General features: G+C 48.1%; 48 pseudogenes; all 48 read left to right on the forward strand.

Moving 5' to 3' along the window:
- The first annotated feature begins 893 nt into the window (after nucleotides 1-893).
- LOC138659809 (5S ribosomal RNA) lies at nucleotides 894-1,012 on the forward strand (annotated as a pseudogene).
- Nucleotides 1,013-3,824: 2,812 nt separating this feature from the next.
- LOC138659197 (5S ribosomal RNA) lies at nucleotides 3,825-3,943 on the forward strand (annotated as a pseudogene).
- Nucleotides 3,944-4,019: 76 nt separating this feature from the next.
- LOC138658524 (5S ribosomal RNA) lies at nucleotides 4,020-4,138 on the forward strand (annotated as a pseudogene).
- An 861-nt stretch (nucleotides 4,139-4,999) lies between these two features.
- On the forward strand, nucleotides 5,000-5,118 carry LOC138658683 (5S ribosomal RNA; annotated as a pseudogene).
- A 271-nt stretch (nucleotides 5,119-5,389) lies between these two features.
- Nucleotides 5,390-5,508, forward strand: LOC138658525 (5S ribosomal RNA; annotated as a pseudogene).
- A 468-nt stretch (nucleotides 5,509-5,976) lies between these two features.
- LOC138658903 (5S ribosomal RNA) lies at nucleotides 5,977-6,095 on the forward strand (annotated as a pseudogene).
- Nucleotides 6,096-6,366: 271 nt separating this feature from the next.
- LOC138658767 (5S ribosomal RNA) lies at nucleotides 6,367-6,485 on the forward strand (annotated as a pseudogene).
- A 271-nt stretch (nucleotides 6,486-6,756) lies between these two features.
- Nucleotides 6,757-6,875, forward strand: LOC138658526 (5S ribosomal RNA; annotated as a pseudogene).
- A 666-nt stretch (nucleotides 6,876-7,541) lies between these two features.
- Nucleotides 7,542-7,660, forward strand: LOC138658904 (5S ribosomal RNA; annotated as a pseudogene).
- Nucleotides 7,661-7,931: 271 nt separating this feature from the next.
- On the forward strand, nucleotides 7,932-8,050 carry LOC138659431 (5S ribosomal RNA; annotated as a pseudogene).
- A 76-nt stretch (nucleotides 8,051-8,126) lies between these two features.
- LOC138659810 (5S ribosomal RNA) lies at nucleotides 8,127-8,245 on the forward strand (annotated as a pseudogene).
- A 272-nt stretch (nucleotides 8,246-8,517) lies between these two features.
- LOC138658906 (5S ribosomal RNA) lies at nucleotides 8,518-8,636 on the forward strand (annotated as a pseudogene).
- Nucleotides 8,637-8,712: 76 nt separating this feature from the next.
- On the forward strand, nucleotides 8,713-8,831 carry LOC138658743 (5S ribosomal RNA; annotated as a pseudogene).
- Nucleotides 8,832-8,907: 76 nt separating this feature from the next.
- Nucleotides 8,908-9,026, forward strand: LOC138659331 (5S ribosomal RNA; annotated as a pseudogene).
- A 271-nt stretch (nucleotides 9,027-9,297) lies between these two features.
- LOC138659159 (5S ribosomal RNA) lies at nucleotides 9,298-9,416 on the forward strand (annotated as a pseudogene).
- A 666-nt stretch (nucleotides 9,417-10,082) lies between these two features.
- Nucleotides 10,083-10,201, forward strand: LOC138658907 (5S ribosomal RNA; annotated as a pseudogene).
- A 76-nt stretch (nucleotides 10,202-10,277) lies between these two features.
- Nucleotides 10,278-10,396, forward strand: LOC138659211 (5S ribosomal RNA; annotated as a pseudogene).
- Nucleotides 10,397-10,472: 76 nt separating this feature from the next.
- LOC138659432 (5S ribosomal RNA) lies at nucleotides 10,473-10,591 on the forward strand (annotated as a pseudogene).
- A 76-nt stretch (nucleotides 10,592-10,667) lies between these two features.
- LOC138659811 (5S ribosomal RNA) lies at nucleotides 10,668-10,786 on the forward strand (annotated as a pseudogene).
- A 272-nt stretch (nucleotides 10,787-11,058) lies between these two features.
- LOC138658909 (5S ribosomal RNA) lies at nucleotides 11,059-11,177 on the forward strand (annotated as a pseudogene).
- A 76-nt stretch (nucleotides 11,178-11,253) lies between these two features.
- On the forward strand, nucleotides 11,254-11,372 carry LOC138659134 (5S ribosomal RNA; annotated as a pseudogene).
- A 271-nt stretch (nucleotides 11,373-11,643) lies between these two features.
- LOC138658527 (5S ribosomal RNA) lies at nucleotides 11,644-11,762 on the forward strand (annotated as a pseudogene).
- Nucleotides 11,763-11,838: 76 nt separating this feature from the next.
- Nucleotides 11,839-11,957, forward strand: LOC138658529 (5S ribosomal RNA; annotated as a pseudogene).
- An 861-nt stretch (nucleotides 11,958-12,818) lies between these two features.
- LOC138659186 (5S ribosomal RNA) lies at nucleotides 12,819-12,937 on the forward strand (annotated as a pseudogene).
- Nucleotides 12,938-13,013: 76 nt separating this feature from the next.
- Nucleotides 13,014-13,132, forward strand: LOC138659434 (5S ribosomal RNA; annotated as a pseudogene).
- A 76-nt stretch (nucleotides 13,133-13,208) lies between these two features.
- Nucleotides 13,209-13,327, forward strand: LOC138658530 (5S ribosomal RNA; annotated as a pseudogene).
- Nucleotides 13,328-13,403: 76 nt separating this feature from the next.
- Nucleotides 13,404-13,522, forward strand: LOC138659812 (5S ribosomal RNA; annotated as a pseudogene).
- A 272-nt stretch (nucleotides 13,523-13,794) lies between these two features.
- LOC138658910 (5S ribosomal RNA) lies at nucleotides 13,795-13,913 on the forward strand (annotated as a pseudogene).
- A 76-nt stretch (nucleotides 13,914-13,989) lies between these two features.
- LOC138658745 (5S ribosomal RNA) lies at nucleotides 13,990-14,108 on the forward strand (annotated as a pseudogene).
- Nucleotides 14,109-14,184: 76 nt separating this feature from the next.
- LOC138659332 (5S ribosomal RNA) lies at nucleotides 14,185-14,303 on the forward strand (annotated as a pseudogene).
- Nucleotides 14,304-14,574: 271 nt separating this feature from the next.
- Nucleotides 14,575-14,693, forward strand: LOC138659160 (5S ribosomal RNA; annotated as a pseudogene).
- A 666-nt stretch (nucleotides 14,694-15,359) lies between these two features.
- On the forward strand, nucleotides 15,360-15,478 carry LOC138658911 (5S ribosomal RNA; annotated as a pseudogene).
- A 76-nt stretch (nucleotides 15,479-15,554) lies between these two features.
- Nucleotides 15,555-15,673, forward strand: LOC138659213 (5S ribosomal RNA; annotated as a pseudogene).
- A 76-nt stretch (nucleotides 15,674-15,749) lies between these two features.
- LOC138658746 (5S ribosomal RNA) lies at nucleotides 15,750-15,868 on the forward strand (annotated as a pseudogene).
- Nucleotides 15,869-15,944: 76 nt separating this feature from the next.
- Nucleotides 15,945-16,063, forward strand: LOC138659813 (5S ribosomal RNA; annotated as a pseudogene).
- A 272-nt stretch (nucleotides 16,064-16,335) lies between these two features.
- On the forward strand, nucleotides 16,336-16,454 carry LOC138658912 (5S ribosomal RNA; annotated as a pseudogene).
- Nucleotides 16,455-16,530: 76 nt separating this feature from the next.
- LOC138659135 (5S ribosomal RNA) lies at nucleotides 16,531-16,649 on the forward strand (annotated as a pseudogene).
- A 271-nt stretch (nucleotides 16,650-16,920) lies between these two features.
- Nucleotides 16,921-17,039, forward strand: LOC138658532 (5S ribosomal RNA; annotated as a pseudogene).
- A 76-nt stretch (nucleotides 17,040-17,115) lies between these two features.
- LOC138658533 (5S ribosomal RNA) lies at nucleotides 17,116-17,234 on the forward strand (annotated as a pseudogene).
- A 666-nt stretch (nucleotides 17,235-17,900) lies between these two features.
- Nucleotides 17,901-18,019, forward strand: LOC138658913 (5S ribosomal RNA; annotated as a pseudogene).
- A 76-nt stretch (nucleotides 18,020-18,095) lies between these two features.
- On the forward strand, nucleotides 18,096-18,214 carry LOC138659187 (5S ribosomal RNA; annotated as a pseudogene).
- Nucleotides 18,215-18,290: 76 nt separating this feature from the next.
- On the forward strand, nucleotides 18,291-18,409 carry LOC138659683 (5S ribosomal RNA; annotated as a pseudogene).
- Nucleotides 18,410-18,485: 76 nt separating this feature from the next.
- LOC138658534 (5S ribosomal RNA) lies at nucleotides 18,486-18,604 on the forward strand (annotated as a pseudogene).
- A 76-nt stretch (nucleotides 18,605-18,680) lies between these two features.
- Nucleotides 18,681-18,799, forward strand: LOC138659814 (5S ribosomal RNA; annotated as a pseudogene).
- Nucleotides 18,800-19,071: 272 nt separating this feature from the next.
- LOC138658914 (5S ribosomal RNA) lies at nucleotides 19,072-19,190 on the forward strand (annotated as a pseudogene).
- Nucleotides 19,191-19,461: 271 nt separating this feature from the next.
- LOC138659333 (5S ribosomal RNA) lies at nucleotides 19,462-19,580 on the forward strand (annotated as a pseudogene).
- A 76-nt stretch (nucleotides 19,581-19,656) lies between these two features.
- Nucleotides 19,657-19,775, forward strand: LOC138659569 (5S ribosomal RNA; annotated as a pseudogene).
- A 76-nt stretch (nucleotides 19,776-19,851) lies between these two features.
- LOC138658535 (5S ribosomal RNA) lies at nucleotides 19,852-19,970 on the forward strand (annotated as a pseudogene).
- The last annotated feature ends 376 nt before the right edge of the window (nucleotides 19,971-20,346 follow it).

Raw genomic sequence — 20,346 nt, forward strand, 5'->3', positions numbered from 1 at the left:
TTGGTAGACTGGCAGGGAATCCCTGGCACGGTTCCCACATTGTTTTGTTTTTATCAAAGCTTACACTTACGATTTTTTCCGCTTGAAAAGACCCGCACAGGTGCTAACTGTCTGTCAATGGCCACTCTAAGCTGAATGTGCCTGCCCTCGTCAGATCGCAAATGCAAAGCAGCTTGAGGCTGGGCAAGTACCAGCATGGGAGACTGGCTGGGAATCTCTGGTGCCATTGACGTTTCTTTTTTTTTCATCAAAGCTTACCCTTACGATTCTATTCCTCTTGAAAAGGCCCGCAGAGTTGCTCACTATCTGTCAATGGCCACTCTAAGCTGAATGTGCCTGCTCTCGTCAGATCGCAAATGCTAAGCAGCTTGAGGCTGGGCAAGTACCAGCATGGGAGACTGGCTGGGAATCCCTGGTACCGTTGACGTGCTTTTTGTTTTTATCAAAGCTTTCCCTTGCGATTTTTTTCCGCTTGAAAAGACCCGCACTGGTGCTAACTATCTGTCAACGGTCACTCTAAGCTGAATGTTCCTGCCCTCTTCAGATCGCAAATGCAAAGCAGCTTGAGGCTGGGCAAGTACCAGCATGGGAGACTGGCTGGGAATCCATGGTACCGTTGACGTGCTTTTTGTTTTTATCAAAGCTTACCCTTACGATTTTTTTCCGCTTGAAAAGACCCGCACTGGTGCTAACTATCTGTCAACGGTCACTCTAAGCTGAATGTGCCTGCCCTCGTCAGATCGCAAATGCAAAGCAGCTTGAGGCTGGGCAAGTACCAGCATGGGAGACTGGCTGGGAATCCCTGGTACCGTTGACGTGCTTTTTGTTTTTATCAAAGCTTACCCTTACGATTTTTTTCCGCTTGAAAAGACCCGCACTGGTGCTAACTATCTGTCAACGGTCACTCTAAGCTGAATGTGCCTGCCCTCGTCAGATCGCAAATGCAAAGCAGCTTGAGGCTGGGCAAGTACCAGCATGGGAGACTGGCTGGGAATCCCTGGTACCGTTGACATGCTTTTTAGTTTTCATCAAAGCTTTGTATTACGATTCTCTTCCTCTTGAAAAAACTTGCGGAGTTGCTAACAATCCATCAATGGCCGCACTAAGCTCAATGTTCCTGCCTTCGTCAGATCACAAATGCAAAGTAGCTTGAGGCTGGGCAAGTATCAGCTTGGTAGACTGGCAGGGAATCCCTGGCACGGTTCCCACATTGTTTTGTTTTTATCAAAGCTTACACTTACGATTTTTTCCGCTTGAAAAGACCCGCACAGGTGCTAACTGTCTGTCAATGGCCACTCTAAGCTGAATGTGCCTGCTCTCGTCAGATCACAAATGCAAAGCAGCTTGAGGCTGGGCAAGTACCAGCATGGGAGACTGGCTGGGAATCCCTGGTGCCATTGACGTTTCTTTTTTTTTCATCAAAGCTTACCCTTACGATTCTATTCCTCTTGAAAAGGCCCGCAGAGTTGCTCACTATCTGTCAATGGACACTCTAAGCTGAATGTGCCTGCTCTCGTCAAATCGCAAATGCTAAGCAGCTTGAGGCTGGGCAACTACCAGCATGGGAGACTGGCTGGGAATCCCTGGTACCGTTGACGTGCTTTTTGTTTTTATCAAAGCTTACCCTTACGATTTTTTTCCGCTTGAAAAGACCCGCACTGGTGCTAACTATCTGTCAACGGTCACTCTAAGCTGAATGTGCCTGCCCTCTTCAGATCGCAAATGCTAAGCAGCTTGAGGCTGGGCAAGTACCAGCATGGGAGACTGGCTGGGAATCCCTGGTACCGCTGACGTGCTTTTTGTTTTTATCAAAGCTTACCCTTACGATTTTTTTCCGCTTGAAAAGACCCGCACTGGTGCTAACGATCTGTCAATGGTCACTCTAAGCTGAATGTGCCTGCCCTCGTCAGATCGCAAATGCAAAGCAGCTTGAGGCTGGGCAAGTACCAGCATGGGAGACTGGCTGGGAATCCCTGGTACCGTTGACGTGCTTTTTGTTTTTATCAAAGCTTACCCTTACGATTTTTTTCCGCTTGAAAAGACCCGCACTGGTGCTAACTATCTGTCAACGGTCAATCTAAGCTGAATGTGCCTGCCCTCGTCAGATCGCAAATGCAAAGCAGCTTGAGGCTGGGCAAGTACCAGCATGGGAGACTGGCTGGGAATCCCTGGTACCGTTGACGTGCTTTTTGTTTTTATCATAGCTTACCCTTACGATTTTTTTCCGCTTGAAAAGACCCGCACTGGTGCTAACTATCTGTCAACGGTCACTCTAAGCTGAATGTGCCTGCCCTCGTCAGATCGCAAATGCAAAGCAGCTTGAGGTTGGGCAAGTACCAGCATGGGAGACTGGCTGGGAGTCCCTGGTACCGTTGACGTGCTTTTTGTTTTTATCAAAGCTTACCCTTACGATTTTTTTCCGCTTGAAAAGACCCGCACTGGTGCTAACTATCTGTCAACGGTCACTCTAAGCTGAATGTGCCTGCCCTCGTCAGATCGCAAATGCAAAGCAGCTTGAGGCTGGGCAAGTACCAGCATGGGAGACTGGCTGGGAATCCCTGGTACCGTTAACGTGCTTTTTGTTTTTATCAAAGCTTACCCTTACGATTTTTTGCCGCTTGAAAAGACCCAAATTTGTGCTACAGACCTATCTGTCAATTACTTCTTTATTCTGAATGGGCCTGCCCTCGTCAGATCGCAAATGCTGAGCTACTTGAGGCTGGGCAAGTACCAGCATGGGAGACTGGCTGGGAATTCCTGGTACCGTTGACATGCTTTTTAGTTTTCATCAAAGCTTTGTATTACGATTCTCTTCCTCTTGAAAAAACTTGCGGAGTTGCTAACAATCCATCAATGGCCGCACTAAGCTCAATGTTCCTGCCTTCGTCAGATCACAAATGCAAAGTAGCTTGAGGCTGGGCAAGTATCAGCTTGGTAGACTGGCAGGGAATCCCTGGCACGGTTCCCACATTGTTTTGTTTTTATCAAAGCTTACACTTACGATTTTTTCCGCTTGAAAAGACCCGCACAGGTGCTAACTGTCTGTCAATGGCCACTCTAAGCTGAATGTGCCTGCCCTCGTCAGATCGCAAATGCAAAGCAGCTTGAGGCTGGGCAAGTACCAGCATGGGAGACTGGCTGGGAATCCCTGGTGCCATTGACGTTTCTTTTTTTTTCATCAAAGCTTACCCTTACGATTCTATTCCTCTTGAAAAGGCCCGCAGAGTTGCTCACTATCTGTCAATGGCCACTCTAAGCTGAATGTGCCTGCTCTCGTCAGATCGCAAATGCTAAGCAGCTTGAGGCTGGGCAAGTACCAGCATGGGAGACTGGCTGGGAATCCCTGGTACCGTTGACGTGCTTTTTGTTTTTATCAAAGCTTACCCTTACGATTTTTTTCCGCTTGAAAAGACCCGCACTGGTGCTAACTATCTGTCAACGGTCACTCTAAGCTGAATGTGCCTACCCTCGTCAGATCGCAAATGCAAAGCGGCTTGAGGCTGGGCAAGTACCAGCATGGGAGACTGGCTGGGAATCCCTGGTACCGTTGACGTGCTTTTTGTTTTTATCAAAGCTTACCCTTACGATTTTTTTCCGCTTGAAAAGACCCGCACTGGTGCTAACGATCTGACAACGGTCACTCTAAGCTGAATGTGCCTGCCCTCGTCAGATCGCAAATGCAAAGCAGCTTGAGGCTGGGCACGTACCAGCATGGGAGACTGGCTGGGAATCCCTGGTACCGTTGACGTGCTTTTTGTTTTTATCAAAGCTTACCCTTACGATTTTTTTCCGCTTGAAAAGACCCGCACTGGTGCTAACGATCTGTCAACGGTCACTCTAAGCTGAATGTGCCTGCCCTCGTCAGATCGCAAATGCAAAGCAGCTTGAGGCTGGGCGAGTACCAGCATGGGAGACTGGCTGGGAATCCCTGGTACCGTTGACGTGCTTTTTGTTTTTATCAAAGCTTACCCTTACGATTTTTTTCCGCTTGAAAAGACCCGCACTGGTGCTAACTATCTGTCAACGGTCACTCTAAGCTGAATGTGCCTGCCCTCGTCAGATCGCAAATGCAAAGCAGCTTGAGGCTGGGCAAGTACCAGCATGGGAGACTGGCTGGGAATCCCTGGTACCGTTGACGTGCTTTTTGTTTTTATCAAAGCTTACCCTTACGATTTTTTTCCGCTTGAAAAGACCCGCACTGGTGCTAACTATCTGTCAACGGTCACTCTAAGCTGAATTTGCCTGCCCTCGTCAGATCGCAAATGCAAAGCAGCTTGAGGCTGGGCAAGTACCAGCATGGGAGACTGGCTGGGAATCCCTGGTACCGTTAACGTGCTTTTTGTTTTTATCAAAGCTTACCCTTACGATTTTTTGCCGCTTGAAAAGACCCAAATTTGTGCTACAGACCTATCTGTCAATTACTTCTTTATTCTGAATGGGCCTGCCCTCGTCAGATCGCAAATGCTGAGCTACTTGAGGCTGGGCAAGTACCAGCATGGGAGACTGACTGGGAATTCCTGGTAACGTTGACATGCTTTTTAGTTTTCATCAAAGCTTTGTATTACGATTCTCTTCCTCTTGAAAAAACTTGCGGAGTTGCTAACAATCCATCAATGGCCGCACTAAGCTCAATGTTCCTGCCTTCGTCAGATCACAAATGCAAAGTAGCTTGAGGCTGGGCAAGTATCAGCTTGGTAGACTGGCAGGGAATCCCTGGCACGGTTCCCACATTGTTTTGTTTTTATCAAAGCTTACACTTACGATTTTTTCCGCTTGAAAAGACCCGCACAGGTGCTAACTGTCTGTCAATGGCCACTCTAAGCTGAATGTGCCTGCCCTCGTCAGATCGCAAATGCAAAGCAGCTTGAGGCTGGGCAAGTACCAGCATGGGAGACTGGCTGGGAATCCCTGGTGCCATTGACGTTTCTTTTTTTTTCATCAAAGCTTACCCTTACGATTCTATTCCTCTTAAAAAGGCCCGCAGAGTTGCTCACTATCTGTCAATGGCCACTCTAAACTGAATGTGCCTGCTCTCGTCAGATCGCAAATACTAAGCAGCTTGAGGCTGGGCAAGTACCAGCATGGGAGACTGGCTGGGAATCCCTGGTACCGTTGACGTGCTTTTTGTTTTTATCAAAGCTTACCCTTACGATTTTTTTCCGCTTGAAAAGACCCGCACTGGTGCTAACTATCTGTCAACGGTCACTCTAAGCTGAATGTGCCTGCCCTCTTCAGATCGCAAATGCAAAGCAGCTTGAGGCTGGGCAAATACCAGCATGGGAGACTGGCTGGGAATCCCTGGTACCGTTGACGTGCTTTTTGTTTTTATCAAAGCTTACCCTTACGATTTTTTTCCGCTTGAAAAGACCCGCACTGGTGCTAACTATCTGTCAACGGTCACTCTAAGCTGAATGTGCCTGCCCTCGTCAGATCGCAAATGCAAAGCAGCTTGAGGCTGGGCAAGTACCAGCATGGGAGACTGGCTGGGAATCCCTGGTACCGTTGACGTGCTTTTTGTTTTTATCAAAGCTTACCCTTACGATTTTTTTCCGCTTGAAAAGACCCGCACTGGTGCTAACTATCTGTCAACGGTCACTCTAAGCTGAATGTGCCTGCCCTCGTCAGATCGCAAATGCCAAAGCAGCTTGAGGCTGGGCAAGTACCAGCATGGGAGACTGGCTGGGAATCCCTGGTACCGTTGACATGCTTTTTAGTTTTCATCAAAGCTTTGTATTACGATTCTCTTCCTCTTGAAAAAACTTGCGGAGTTGCTAACAATCCACCAATGGCCGCACTAAGCTCAATGTTCCAGCCTTCGTCAGATCACAAATGCAAAGTAGCTTGAGGCTGGGCAAGTATCAGCTTGGTAGACTGGCAGGGAATCCCTGGCACGGTTCCCACATTGTTTTGTTTTTATCAAAGCTTACACTTACGATTTTTTCCGCTTGAAAAGACCCGCACAGGTGCTAACTGTCTGTCAATGGCCACTCTAAGCTGAATGTGCCTGCCCTCGTCAGATCGCAAATGCAAAGCAGCTTGAGGCTGGGCAAGTACCAGCATGGGAGACTGGCTGGGAATCCCTGGTGCCATTGACGTTTCTTTTTTTTTCATCAAAGCTTACCCTTACGATTCTATTCCTCTTGAAAAGGCCCGCAGAGTTGCTCACTATCTGTCAATGGCCACTCTAAGCTGAATGTGCCTGCTCTCGTCAGATCGCAAATGCTAAGCAGCTTGAGGCTGGGCAAGTACCAGCATGGGAGACTGGCTGGGAATCCCTGGTACCGCTAACGTGCTTTTTGTTTTTATCAAAGCTTACCCTTACGATTTTTTTCCGCTTGAAAAGACCCGCACTGGTGCTAACGATCTGTCAATGGTCACTCTAAGCTGAATGTGCCTGCACTCGTCAGATCGCAAATGCAAAGCAGCTTGAGGCTGGGCAAGTACCAGCATGGGAGACTGGCTGGGAATCCCTGGTACCGTTGACGTGCTTTTTGTTTTTATCAAAGCTTACCCTTACGATTTTTTTCCGCTTGAAAAGACCCGCACTGGTGCTAACTATCTGTCAACGGTCACTCTAAGCTGAATGTGCCTGCCCTCGTCAGATCGCAATTGCAAAGCAGCTTGAGGCTGGGCAAGTACCAGCATGGGAGATTGGCTGGGAATCCCTGGTACCGTTGACGTGCTTTTTGTTTTTATCAAAGCTTACCCTTACGATTTTTTTCCGCTTGAAAAGACCCGCACTGGTGCTAACTATCTGTCAACGGTCACTCTAAGCTGAATGTGCCTGCCCTCGTCAGATCGCAAATGCAAAGCAGCTTGAGGCTGGGCAAGTACCAGCATGGGAGACTGGCTGGGAATCCCTGGTACCGTTGACGTGCTTTTTGTTTTTATCAAAGCTTACCCTTACGATTTTTTTCCGCTTGAAAAGACCCGCACTGGTGCTAACTATCTGTCAACGGTCACTCTAAGCTGAATGTGCCTGCCCTCGTCAGATCGCAAATGCAAAGCAGCTTGAGGCTGGGCAAGTACCAGCATGGGAGACTGGCTGGGAATCCCTGGTACCGTTAACGTGCTTTTTGTTTTTATCAAAGCTTACCCTTACGATTTTTTGCCGCTTGAAAAGACCCAAATTTGTGCTACAGACCTATCTGTCAATTACTTCTTTATGCTGAATGGGCCTGCCCTCGTCAGATCGCAAATGCTGAGCTACTTGAGGCTGGGCAAGTACCAGCATGGGAGACTGGCTGGGAATTCCTGGTACCGTTGACATGCTTTTTAGTTTTCATCAAAGCTTTGTATTACGATTCTCTTCCTCTTGAAAAAACTTGCGGAGTTGCTAACAATCCATCAATGGCCGCACTAAGCTCAATGTTCCTGCCTTCGTCAGATCACAAATGCAAAGTAGCTTGAGGCTGGGCAAGTATCAGCTTGGTAGACTGGCAGGGAATCCCTGGCACGGTTCCCACATTGTTTTGTTTTTATCAAAGCTTACACTTACGATTTTTTCCGCTTGAAAAGACCCGCACAGGTGCTAACTGTCTGTCAATGGCCACTCTAAGCTGAATGTGCCTGCCCTCGTCAGATCGCAAATGCAAAGCAGCTTGAGGCTGGGCAAGTACCAGCATGGGAGACTGGCTGGGAATCCCTGGTGCCATTGACGTTTCTTTTTTTTTCATCAAAGCTTACCCTTACGATTCTATTCCTCTTGAAAAGGCCCGCAGAGTTGCTCACTATCTGTCAATAGCCACTCTAAGCTGAATGTGCCTGCTCTCGTCAGATCGCAAATGCTAAGCAGCTTGAGGCTGGGCAAGTACCAGCATGGGAGACTGGCTGGGAATCCGTGGTACCGTTGACGTGCTTTTTGTTTTTATCAAAGCTTACCCTTACGATTTTTTTCCGCTTGAAAAGACCCGCACTGGTGCTAACTATCTGTCAACGGTCACTCTAAGCTGAATGTGCCTGCCCTCTTCAGATCGCAAATGCAAAGCAGCTTGAGGCTGGGCAAGTACCAGCATGGGAGACTGGCTGGGAATCCCTGGTACCGTTGACGTGCTTTTTGTTTTTATCAAAGCTTACCCTTACGATTTTTTTCCGCTTGAAAAGACCCGCACTGGTGCTAACTATCTGTCAACGGTCACTCTAAGCTGAATGTGCCTGCCCTCGTCAGATCGCAAATGCAAAGCAGCTTGAGGCTGGGCAAGTACCAGCATGGGAGACTGGCTGGGAATCCCTGGTACCGTTGACATGCTTTTTAGTTTTCATCAAAGCTTTGTATTACGATTCTCTTCCTCTTGAAAAAACTTGCGGAGTTGCTAACAATCCATCAATGGCCGCACTAAGTTCAATGTTCCTGCCTTCGTCAGATCACAAATGCAAAGTAGCTTGAGGCTGGGCAAGTATCAGCTTGGTAGACTGGCAGGGAATCCCTGGCAAGGTTCCCACATTGTTTTGCTTTTATTAAAGCTTACACTTACGATTTTTTCCGCTTGAAAAGACCCGCACAGGTGCTAACTGTCTGTCAATGGCCACTCTAAGCTGAATGTGCCTGCCCTCGTCAGATCGCAAATGCAAAGCAGCTTGAGGCTGGGCAAGTACCAGCATGGGAGACTGGCTGGGAATCCCTGGTGCCATTGACGTTTCTTTTTTTTTCATCAAAACTTACCCTTACGATTCTATTCCTCTTGAAAAGGCCCGCAGAGTTTCTCACTATCTGTCAATGGCCACTCTAAGCTGAATGTGCCTGCTCTCGTCAGATCGCAAATGCTAAGCAGCTTGAGGCTAGGCAAGTACCAGCATGGGAGACTGGCTGGGAATCCCTGGTACCGCTGACGTGCTTTTTGTTTTTATCAAAGCTTACCCTTACGATTTTTTTCCGCTTGAAAAGACCCGCACTGGTGCTAACGATCTGTCAATGGTCACTCTAAGCTGAATGTGCCTGCCCTCGTCAGATCGCAAATGCAAAGCAGCTTGAGGCTGGGCAAGTACCAGCATGGGAGACTGGCTGGGAATCCCTGGTACCGTTGACGTGCTTTTTGTTTTTATCAAAGCTTACCCTTACGATTTTTTTCCGCTTGAAATGACCCGCACTGGTGCTAACTATCTGTCAACGGTCACTCTAAGCTGAATGTGCCTGCCCTCCTCAGATCGCAAATGCAAAGCAGCTTGAGGCTGGGCAAGTACCAGCATGGGAGACTGGCTGGGAATCCCTGGTACCGTTGACGTGCTTTTTGTTTTTATCAAAGCTTACCCTTACGATTTTTTTCCGCTTGAAAAGACCCGCACTGGTGCTAACTATCTGTCAACGGTCACTCTAAGCTGAATGTGCCTGCCCTCGTCAGATCGCAAATGCAAAGCAGCTTGAGGCTGGGCAAGTACCAGCATGGGAGACTGGCTGGGAATCCCCGGTACCGTTGACGTGCTTTTTGTTTTCATCAAAGCTTACCCTTACGATTTTTTTCCGCTTGAAAAGACCCGCACTGGTGCTAACTATCTGTCAACGGTCACTCTAAGCTGAATGTGCCTGCCCTCGTCAGATCGCAAATGCAAAGCAGCTTGAGGCTGGGCAAGTACCAGCATGGGAGACTGGCTGGGAATCCCTGGTACCGTTAACGTGCTTTTTGTTTTTATCAAAGCTTACCCTTACGATTTTTTGCCGCTTGAAAAGACCCAAATTTGTGCTACAGACCTATCTGTCAATTACTTCTTTATTCTGAATGGGCCTGCCCTCGTCAGATCGCAAATGCTGAGCTACTTGAGGCTGGGCAAGTACCAGCATGGGAGACTGGCTGGGAATTCCTGGTACCGTTGACATGCTTTTTAGTTTTCATCAAAGCTTTGTATTACGATTCTCTTCCTCTTGAAAAAACTTGCGGAGTTGCTAACAATCCATCAATGGCCGCACTAAGCTCAATGTTCCTGCCTTCGTCAGATCACAAATGCAAAGTAGCTTGAGGCTGGGCAAGTATCAGCTTGGTAGACTGGCAGGGAATCCCTGGCACGGTTCTCACATTGTTTTGTTTTTATCAAAGCTTACACTTACGATTTTTTCCGCTTGAAAAGACCCGCACAGGTGCTAACTGTCTGTCAATGGCCACTCTAAGCTGAATGTGCCTGCCCTCGTCAGATCGCAAATGCAAAGCAGCTTGAGGCTGGGCAAGTACCAGCATGGGAGACTGGCTGGGAATCCCTGGTGCCATTGACGTTTCTTTTTTTTTCATCAAAGCTTACCCTTACGATTCTATTCCTCTTGAAAAGGCCCGCAGAGTTGCTCACTATCTGTCAATAGCCACTCTAAGCTGAATGTGCCTGCTCTCGTCAGATCGCAAATGCTAAGCAGCTTGAGGCTGGGCAAGTACCAGCATGGGAGACTGGCTGGGAATCCCTGGTACCGTTGACGTGCTTTTTGTTTTTATCAAAGCTTACCCTTACGATTTTTTTCCGCTTGAAAAGACCCGCACTGGTGCTAACTATCTGTCAACGGTCACTCTAAGCTGAATGTGCCTGCCCTCTTCAGATCGCAAATGCAAAGCAGCTTGAGGCTGGGCAAGTACCAGCATGGGAGACTGGCTGGGAATCCCTGGTACCGTTGACGTGCTTTTTGTTTTTATCAAAGCTTACCCTTACGATTTTTTTCCGCTTGAAAAGACCCGCACTGGTGCTAACTATCTGTCAACGGTCACTCTAAGCTGAATGTGCCTGCCCTCGTCAGATCGCAAATGCAAAGCAGCTTGAGGCTGGGCAAGTACCAGCATGGGAGACTGGCTGGGAATCCCTGGTACCGTTGACATGCTTTTTAGTTTTCATCAAAGCTTTGTATTACGATTCTCTTCCTCTTGAAAAAACTTGCGGAGTTGCTAACAATCCATCAATGGCCGCACTAAGTTCAATGTTCCTGCCTTCGTCAGATCACAAATGCAAAGTAGCTTGAGGCTGGGCAAGTATCAGCTTGGTAGACTGGCAGGGAATCCCTGGCAAGGTTCCCACATTGTTTTGCTTTTATCAAAGCTTACACTTACGATTTTTTCCGCTTGAAAAGACCCGCACAGGTGCTAACTGTCTGTCAATGGCCACTCTAAGCTGAATGTGCCTGCCCTCGTCAGATCGCAAATGCAAAGCAGCTTGAGGCTGGGCAAGTACCAGCATGGGAGACTGGCTGGGAATCCCTGGTGCCATTGACGTTTCTTTTTTTTTCATCAAAGCTTACCCTTACGATTCTATTCCTCTTGAAAAGGCCCGCAGAGTTTCTCACTATCTGTCAATGGCCACTCTAAGCTGAATGTGCCTGCTCTCGTCAGATCGCAAATGCTAAGCAGCTTGAGGCTGGGCAAGTACCAGCATGGGAGACTGGCTGGGAATCCCTGGTACCGCTGACGTGCTTTTTGTTTTTATCAAAGCTTACCCTTACGATTTTTTTCCGCTTGAAAAGACCCGCACTGGTGCTAACGATCTGTCAATGGTCACTCTAAGCTGAATGTGCCTGCCCTCGTCAGATCGCAAATGCAAAGCAGCTTGAGGCTGGGCAAGTACCAGCATGGGAGACTGGCTGGGAATCCCTGGTAGCGTTGACGTGCTTTTTGTTTTTATCAAAGCTTACCCTTACGATTTTTTTCCGCTTGAAAAGACCCGCACTGGTGCTAACTATCTGTCAACGGTCACTCTAAGCTGAATGTGCCTGCCCTCGTCAGATCGCAAATGCAAAGCAGCTTGAGGCTGGGCAAGTACCAGCATGGGAGACTGGCTGGGAATCCCTGGTACCGTTGACGTGCTTTTTGTTTTTATCAAAGCTTACCCTTACGATTTTTTTCCGCTTGAAAAGACCCGCACTGGTGCTAACTATCTGTCAACGGTCACTCTAAGCTGAATGTGCCTGCCCTCGTCAGATCGCAAATGCAAAGCAGCTTGAGGCTGGGCAAGTACCAGCATGGGAGACTGGCTGGGAATCCCTGGTACCGTTGACGTGCTTTTTGTTTTTATCAAAGCTTACCCTTACGATTTTTTTCCGCTTGAAAAGACCCGCACTGGTGCTAACTATCTGTCAACGGTCACTCTAAGCTGAATGTGCCTGCACTCGTCAGATCGCAAATGCAAAGCAGCTTGAGGCTGGGCAAGTACCAGCATGGGAGACTGGCTGGGAATCCCTGGTACCGTTAACGTGCTTTTTGTTTTTATCAAAGCTTACCCTTACGATTTTTTGCCGCTTGAAAAGACCCAAATTTGTGCTACAGACCTATCTGTCAATTACTTCTTTATTCTGAATGGGCCTGCCCTCGTCAGATCGCAAATGCTGAGCTACTTGAGGCTGGGCAAGTACCAGCATGGGAGACTGGCTGGGAATTCCTGGTACCGTTGACATGCTTTTTAGTTTTCATCAAAGCTTTGTATTACGATTCTCTTCCTCTTGAAAAAACTTGCGGAGTTGCTAACAATCCATCAATGGCCGCACTAAGCTCAATGTTCCTGCCTTCGTCAGATCACAAATGCAAAGTAGCTTGAGGCTGGGCAAGTATCAGCTTGGTAGACTGGCAGGGAATCCCTGGCACGGTTCCCACATTGTTTTGTTTTTATCAAAGCTTACACTTACGATTTTTTCCGCTTGAAAAGACCCGCACAGGTGCTAACTGTCTGTCAATGGCCACTCTAAGCTGAATGTGCCTGCCCTCGTCAGATCGCAAATGCAAAGCAGCTTGAGGCTGGCCAAGTACCAGCATGGGAGACTGGCTGGGAATCCCTGGTGCCATTGACGTTTCTTTTTTTTTCATCAAAGCTTACCCTTACGATTCTATTCCTCTTGAAAAGGCCCGCAGAGTTGCTCACTATCTGTCAATGGCCACTCTAAGCTGAATGTGCCTGCTCTCGTCAGATCGCAAATGCTAAGCAGCTTGAGGCTGGGCAAGTAACAGCATGGGAGACTGGCTGGGAATCCCTGGTACCGTTGACATGCTTTTTGTTTTTATCAAAGCTTACCCTTACGATTTTTTTCCGCTTGAAAAGACCCGCACTGGTGCTAACTATCTGTCAACGGTCACTCTAAGCTGAATGTGCCTGCCCTCTTCAGATCGCAAATGCAAAGCAGCTTGAGGCTGGGCAAGTACCAGCATGGGAGACTGGCTGGGAATCCCTGGTACCGTTGACGTGCTTTTTGTTTTTATCAAAGCTTACCCTTACGATTTTTTTCCGCTTGAAAAGACCCGCACTGGTGCTAACTATCTGTCAACGGTCACTCTAAGCTGAATGTGCCTGCCCTCGTCAGATCGCAAATGCAAAGCAGCTTGAGGCTGGGCAAGTACCAGCATGGGAGACTGGCTGGGAATCCCTGGTACCGTTGACGTGCTTTTTGTTTTTATCAAAGCTTACCCTTACGATTTTTTTCCGCTTGAAAAGACCCGCACTGGTGCTAACTATCTGTCAACGGTCACTCTAAGCTGAATGTGCCTGCCCTCGTCAGATCGCAAATGCAAAGCAGCTTGAGGCTGGGCAAGTACCAGCATGGGAGACTGGCTGGGAATCCCTGGTACCGTTGACATGCTTTTTAGTTTTCATCAAAGCTTTGTATTACGATTCTCTTCCTCTTGAAAAAACTTGCGGAGTTGCTAACAATCCATCAATGGCCGCACTAAGCTCAATGTTCCTGCCTTCGTCAGATCACAAATGCAAAGTAGCTTGAGGCTGGGCAAGTATCAGCTTGGTAGACTGGCAGGGAATCCCTGGCACGGTTCCCACATTGTTTTGTTTTTATCAAAGCTTACACTTACGATTTTTTCCGCTTGAAAAGACCCGCACAGGTGCTAACTGTCTGTCAATGGCCACTCTAAGCTGAATGTGCCTGCCCTCGTCAGATCGCAAATGCAAAGCAGCTTGAGGCTGGGCAAGTACCAGCATGGGAGACTGGCTGGGAATCCCTGGTGCCATTGACGTTTCTTTTTTTTTCATCAAAACTTACCCTTACGATTCTATTCCTCTTGAAAAGGCCCGCAGAGTTTCTCACTATCTGTCAATGGCCACTCTAAGCTGAATGTGCCTGCTCTCGTCAGATCGCAAATGCTAAGCAGCTTGAGGCTAGGCAAGTACCAGCATGGGAGACTGGCTGGGAATCCCTGGTACCGCTGACGTGCTTTTTGTTTTTATCAAAGCTTACCCTTACGATTTTTTTCCGCTTGAAAAGACCCGCACTGGTGCTAACGATCTGTCAATGGTCACTCTAAGCTGAATGTGCCTGCCCTCGTCAGATCGCAAATGCAAAGCAGCTTGAGGCTGGGCAAGTACCAGCATGGGAGACTGGCTGGGAATCCCTGGTACCGTTGACGTGCTTTTTGTTTTTATCAAAGCTTACCCTTACGATTTTTTTCCGCTTGAAATGACCCGCACTGGTGCTAACTATCTGTCAACGGTCACTCTAAGCTGAATGTGCCTGCCCTCCTCAGATCGCAAATGCAAAGCAGCTTGAGGCTGGGCAAGTACCAGCATGGGAGACTGGCTGGGAATCCCTGGTACCGTTGACGTGCTTTTTGTTTTTATCAAAGCTTACCCTTACGATTTTTTTCCGCTTGAAAAGACCCGCACTGGTGCTAACTATCTGTCAACGGTCACTCTAAGCTGAATGTGCCTGCCCTCGTCAGATCGCAAATGCAAAGCAGCTTGAGGCTGGGCAAGTACCAGCATGGGAGACTGGCTGGGAATCCCCGGTACCGTTGACGTGCTTTTTGTTTTCATCAAAGCTTACCCTTACGATTTTTTTCCGCTTGAAAAGACCCGCACTGGTGCTAACTATCTGTCAACGGTCACTCTAAGCTGAATGTGCCTGCCCTCGTCAGATCGCAAATGCAAAGCAGCTTGAGGCTGGGCAAGTACCAGCATGGGAGACTGGCTGGGAATCCCTGGTACCGTTAACGTGCTTTTTGTTTTTATCAAAGCTTACCCTTACGATTTTTTGCCGCTTGAAAAGACCCAAATTTGTGCTACAGACCTATCTGTCAATTACTTCTTTATTCTGAATGGGCCTGCCCTCGTCAGATCGCAAATGCTGAGCTACTTGAGGCTGGGCAAGTACCAGCATGGGAGACTGGCTGGGAATTCCTGGTACCGTTGACATGCTTTTTAGTTTTCATCAAAGCTTTGTATTACGATTCTCTTCCTCTTGAAAAAACTTGCGGAGTTGCTAACAATCCATCAATGGCCGCACTAAGCTCAATGTTCCTGCCTTCGTCAGATCACAAATGCAAAGTAGCTTGAGGCTGGGCAAGTATCAGCTTGGTAGACTGGCAGGGAATCCCTGGCACGGTTCTCACATTGTTTTGTTTTTATCAAAGCTTACACTTACGATTTTTTCCGCTTGAAAAGACCCGCACAGGTGCTAACTGTCTGTCAATGGCCACTCTAAGCTGAATGTGCCTGCCCTCGTCAGATCGCAAATGCAAAGCAGCTTGAGGCTGGGCAAGTACCAGCATGGGAGACTGGCTGGGAATCCCTGGTGCCATTGACGTTTCTTTTTTTTTCATCAAAGCTTACCCTTACGATTCTATTCCTCTTGAAAAGGCCCGCAGAGTTGCTCACTATCTGTCAATAGCCACTCTAAGCTGAATGTGCCTGCTCTCGTCAGATCGCAAATGCTAAGCAGCTTGAGGCTGGGCAAGTACCAGCATGGGAGACTGGCTGGGAATCCCTGGTACCGTTGACGTGCTTTTTGTTTTTATCAAAGCTTACCCTTACGATTTTTTTCCGCTTGAAAAGACCCGCACTGGTGCTAACTATCTGTCAACGGTCACTCTAAGCTGAATGTGCCTGCCCTCTTCAGATCGCAAATGCAAAGCAGCTTGAGGCTGGGCAAGTACCAGCATAGGAGACTGGCTGGGAATCCCTGGTACCGTTGACGTGCTTTTTGTTTTTATCAAAGCTTACCCTTACGATTTTTTTCCGCTTGAAAAGACCCGCACTGGTGCTAACTATCTGTCAACGGTCACTCTAAGCTGAATGTGCCTGCCCTCGTCAGATCGCAAATGCAAAGCAGCTTGAGGCTGGGCAAGTACCAGCATGGGAGACTGGCTGGGAATCCCTGGTACCGTTGACATGCTTTTTAGTTTTCATCAAAGCTTTGTATTACGATTCTCTTCCTCTTGAAAAAACTTGCGGAGTTGCTAACAATCCATCAATGGCCGCACTAAGTTCAATGTTCCTGCCTTCGTCAGATCACAAATGCAAAGTAGCTTGAGGCTGGGCAAGTATCAGCTTGGTAGACTGGCAGGGAATCCCTGGCAAGGTTCCCACATTGTTTTGCTTTTATCAAAGCTTACACTTACGATTTTTTCCGCTTGAAAAGACCCGCACAGGTGCTAACTGTCTGTCAATGGCCACTCTAAGCTGAATGTGCCTGCCCTCGTCAGATCGCAAATGCAAAGCAGCTTGAGGCTGGGCAAGTACCAGCATGGGAGACTGGCTGGGAATCCCTGGTGCCATTGACGTTTCTTTTTTTTTCATCAAAGCTTACCCTTACGATTCTATTCCTCTTGAAAAGGCCCGCAGAGTTTCTCACTATCTGTCAATGGCCACTCTAAGCTGAATGTGCCTGCTCTCGTCAGATCGCAAATGCTAAGCAGCTTGAGGCTGGGCAAGTACCAGCATGGGAGACTGGCTGGGAATCCCTGGTACCGCTGACGTGCTTTTTGTTTTTATCAAAGCTTACCCTTACGATTTTTTTCCGCTTGAAAAGACCCGCACTGGTGCTAACGATCTGTCAATGGTCACTCTAAGCTGAATGTGCCTGCCCTCGTCAGATCGCAAATGCAAAGCAGCTTGAGGCTGGGCAAGTACCAGCATGGGAGACTGGCTGGGAATCCCTGGTAGCGTTGACGTGCTTTTTGTTTTTATCAAAGCTTACCCTTACGATTTTTTTCCGCTTGAAAAGACCCGCACTGGTGCTAACTATCTGTCAACGGTCACTCTAAGCTGAATGTGCCTGCCCTCGTCAGATCGCAAATGCAAAGCAGCTTGAGGCTGGGCAAGTACCAGCATGGGAGACTGGCTGGGAATCCCTGGTACCGTTGACGTGCTTTTTGTTTTTATCAAAGCTTACCCTTACGATTTTTTTCCGCTTGAAAAGACCCGCACTGGTGCTAACTATCTGTCAACGGTCACTCTAAGCTGAATGTGCCTGCCCTCGTCAGATCGCAAATGCAAAGCAGCTTGAGGCTGGGCAAGTACCAGCATGGGAGACTGGCTGGGAATCCCTGGTACCGTTGACGTGCTTTTTGTTTTTATCAAAGCTTACCCTTACGATTTTTTTCCGCTTGAAAAGACCCGCACTGGTGCTAACTATCTGTCAACGGTCACTCTAAGCTGAATGTGCCTGCACTCGTCAGATCGCAAATGCAAAGCAGCTTGAGGCTGGGCAAGTACCAGCATGGGAGACTGGCTGGGAATCCCTGGTACCGTTAACGTGCTTTTTGTTTTTATCAAAGCTTACCCTTACGATTTTTTGCCGCTTGAAAAGACCCAAATTTGTGCTACAGACCTATCTGTCAATTACTTCTTTATTCTGAATGGGCCTGCCCTCGTCAGATCGCAAATGCTGAGCTACTTGAGGCTGGGCAAGTACCAGCATGGGAGACTGGCTGGGAATTCCTGGTACCGTTGACATGCTTTTTAGTTTTCATCAAAGCTTTGTATTACGATTCTCTTCCTCTTGAAAAAACTTGCGGAGTTGCTAACAATCCATCAATGGCCGCACTAAGCTCAATGTTCCTGCCTTCGTCAGATCACAAATGCAAAGTAGCTTGAGGCTGGGCAAGTATCAGCTTGGTAGACTGGCAGGGAATCCCTGGCACGGTTCCCACATTGTTTTGTTTTTATCAAAGCTTACACTTACGATTTTTTCCGCTTGAAAAGACCCGCACAGGTGCTAACTGTCTGTCAATGGCCACTCTAAGCTGAATGTGCCTGCCCTCGTCAGATCGCAAATGCAAAGCAGCTTGAGGCTGGGCAAGTACCAGCATGGGAGACTGGCTGGGAATCCCTGGTGCCATTGACGTTTCTTTTTTTTTCATCAAAGCTTACCCTTACGATTCTATTCCTCTTGAAAAGGCCCGCAGAGTTGCTCACTATCTGTCAATGGCCACTCTAAGCTGAATGTGCCTGCTCTCGTCAGATCGCAAATGCTAAGCAGCTTGAGGCTGGGCAAGTAACAGCATGGGAGACTGGCTGGGAATCCCTGGTACCGTTGACATGCTTTTTGTTTTTATCAAAGCTTACCCTTACGATTTTTTTCCGCTTGAAAAGACCCGCACTGGTGCTAACTATCTGTCAACGGTCACTCTAAGCTGAATGTGCCTGCTCTCTTCAGATCGCAAATGCAAAGCAGCTTGAGGCTGGGCAAGTACCAGCATGGGAGACTGGCTGGGAATCCCTGGTACCGTTGACGTGCTTTTTGTTTTTATCAAAGCTTACCCTTACGATTTTTTTCCGCTTGAAAAGACCCGCACTGGTGCTAACTATCTGTCAACGGTCACTCTAAGCTGAATGTGCCTGCCCTCGTCAGATCGCAAATGCAAAGCAGCTTGAGGCTGGGCAAGTACCAGCATGGGAGACTGGCTGGGAATCCCTGGTACCGTTGACGTGCTTTTTGTTTTTATCAAAGCTTACCCTTACGATTTTTTTCCGCTTGAAAAGACCCGCACTGGTGCTGACTATCTGTCAACGGTCACTCTAAGCTGAATGTGCCTGCCCTCGTCAGATCGCAAATGCAAAGCAGCTTGAGGCTGGGCAAGTACCAGCATGGGAGACTGGCTGGGAATCCCTGGTACCGTTGACATGCTTTTTAGTTTTCATCAAAGCTTTGTATTACGATTCTCTTCCTCTTGAAAAAACTTGCGGAGTTGCTAACAATCCATCAATGGCCGCACTAAGCTCAATGTTCCTGCCTTCGTCAGATCACAAATGCAAAGTAGCTTGAGGCTGGGCAAGTATCAGCTTGGTAGACTGGCAGGGAATCCCTGGCACGGTTCCCACATTGTTTTGTTTTTATCAAAGCTTACACTTACGATTTTTTCCGCTTGAAAAGACCCGCACAGGTGCTAACTGTCTGTCAATGGCCACTCTAAGCTGAATGTGCCTGCCCTCGTCAGATCGCAAATGCAAAGCAGCTTGAGGCTGGGCAAGTACCAGCATGGGAGACTGGCTGGGAATCCCTGGTGCCATTGACGTTTCTTTTTTTTTCATCAAAGCTTACCCTTACGATTCTATTCCTCTTGAAAAGGCCCGCAGAGTTGCTCACTATCTGTCAATGGCCACTCTAAGCTGAATGTGCCTGCTCTCGTCAGATCGCAAATGCTAAGCAGCTTGAGGCTGAGCAAGTACCAGCATGGGAGACTGGCTGGGAATCCCTGGTACCGCTAACGTGCTTTTTGTTTTTATCAAAGCTTACCCTTACGATTTTTTTCCGCTTGAAAAGACCCGCACTGGTGCTAACGATCTGTCAATGGTCACTCTAAGCTGAATGTGCCTGCCCTCGTCAGATCGCAAATGCAAAGCAGCTTGAGGCTGGGCAAGTACCAGCATGGGAGACTGGCTGGGAATCCCTGGTACCGTTGACGTGCTTTTTGTTTTTATCAAAGCTTACCCTTACGATTTTTTTCCGCTTGAAAAGACCCGCACTGGTACTAACTATCTGTCAACGGTCACTCTAAGCTGAATGTGCCTGCCCTCGTCAGATCGCAATTGCAAAGCAGCTTGAGGCTGGGCAAGTACCAGCATGGGAGACTGGCTGGGAATCCCTGGTACCGTTGACGTGCTTTTTGTTTTTATCAAAGCTTACCCTTACGATTTTTTTCCGCTTGAAAAGACCCGCACTGGTGCTAACTATCTGTCAACGGTCACTCTAAGCTGAATGTGCCTGCCCTCGTCAGATCGCAAATGCAAAGCAGCTTGAGGCTGGGCAAGTACCAGCATGGGAGACTGGCTGGGAATCCCTGGTACCGTTGACGTGCTTTTTGTTTTTATCAAAGCTTACCCTTACGATTTTTTTCCGCTTGAAAAGACCCGCACTGGTGCTAACTATCTGTCAACGGTCACTCTAAGCTGAATGTGCCTGCCCTCGTCAGATCGCAAATGCAAAGCAGCTTGAGGCTGGGCAAGTACCAGCATGGGAGACTGGCTGGGAATCCCTGGTACCGTTAACGTGCTTTTTGTTTTTATCAAAGCTTACCCTTACGATTTTTTGCCGCTTGAAAAGACCCAAATTTGTGCTACAGACCTATCTGTCAATTACTTCTTTATGCTGAATGGGCCTGCCCTCGTCAGATCGCAAATGCTGAGCTACTTGAGGCTGGGCAAGTACCAGCATGGGAGACTGGCTGGGAA

This window comes from Ranitomeya imitator, chromosome 1 (genome assembly GCF_032444005.1).
Source record: "Ranitomeya imitator isolate aRanImi1 chromosome 1, aRanImi1.pri, whole genome shotgun sequence".
NCBI classification, from domain to species: Eukaryota; Metazoa; Chordata; class Amphibia; order Anura; family Dendrobatidae; genus Ranitomeya; species Ranitomeya imitator.